This window comes from Anopheles gambiae, assembly GCF_943734735.2.
Source record: "Anopheles gambiae chromosome X unlocalized genomic scaffold, idAnoGambNW_F1_1 X_unloc_2, whole genome shotgun sequence".
NCBI lineage: Eukaryota > Metazoa > Arthropoda > Insecta > Diptera > Culicidae > Anopheles > Anopheles gambiae.
Window position 1 is genome coordinate 135,001 of NW_026902626.1, and position 1,363 is coordinate 136,363.

The following is a 1,363-nucleotide window of genomic DNA, read 5'->3' on the forward strand; positions in this document are numbered from 1 at the left end:
CCTAGGGGAAGTTGTGATGCCATCTGAACACCCACCGACTGATGCATTGAACGGCTAAAGTTGACCTTCAATCCGAACTGGCACTCTGCGGCGTGGAGGCAGTTGCGCGACCACTCCTATCCCAAACCAACAAAGCAAGGTGTATCCTACGTGCTCGGTACAAGCACACCACGACGGGACACATTGAACGGTTCAGCGATCTCTCTGCACTAGTGGAAGAACTCCAACGTGATACGGGAGACTTTGCTACAGCGGCTTCTCTGCACTTCTGGGCTACCACCTTGTGACGGGAGACATTGCTAGCGGTCACTCTGCACTAGTGATGGTACACCACCGTGATACGGGAGACATTGCTAACGGCCACTCTGCACAGGTGCCAATACCACCTTGTGACGGGAAACATTGCTAGGAACCGATCGGCATCTCTGCGCGATTACTTGACGCACACCCAACTAAGTCAACTGTTGGACTTTTTCGTAATCACGGCGGGACACATTGAACGAGCTCTAACGGATCTCTGCACGCATGGAACATGGTGGCGGGAATCATTGCTAGAACCGAACGGCGCCTCTGCGCGATGTACAAACAAGCTCAACAGGAACCTCGTATCGGCTGCCGAGCCGGAGCCCGAACAACTTGGACTTTCACCTCTAATTTATATCAACTCACCACTCCCCGAGGGATCCGCAGAATTGCTTCTGGGTCCCGTATCGTTATTTGCGATTCGTGTTTGCATTACACTACATTGAACTATTCCAACTTGTTTATCCGCATGGCGAACATTTGCTGCATTGAACATTTAAGTTCCACTTCGCTCTCCCCTACGTGGGTCTGAGCTTCGCTCTCAGGGAAAAAATATGCCACATTTGGTAGGGAAACCCGGTTTCATCACGCTATGTGCCCTGCACCACCAGCTTAGCGTGAATGCTTCGAGTTTCCCTAAGAAGTTCGATTGGTCTTGCAGAGTTTAAAGACAACGAAGCTTAGTTTCAAGCAATGATTTAATATACGCGTATTAAAAACCCTTAACTGTTACAACTTTTATGCTTGAAACCATCGCAACGAAGTCTTTGGGTCCGTAGACCCGTGATGTACTGCTCCAGGAAACGTTTTGAAAGAGTGGAAACTCAAAATCATAGGTTAAGATCATCGGCAGAACCCACCAGACACCACTTTTGCTTCATAAGTTCGGCCTATAGTCATATGACGATTTTCATCGGGGAGGGGACGTATGACCCAAACGGGGGCTTATATGACCCACGGACACTGCAAACCATGCTCCTACGACTAAATAGAGGTTAAAACTACGATTTGGTGAAATCTTCATTTTTGACCTCGAAGCAAGGTACCTTCCCTATAGTAG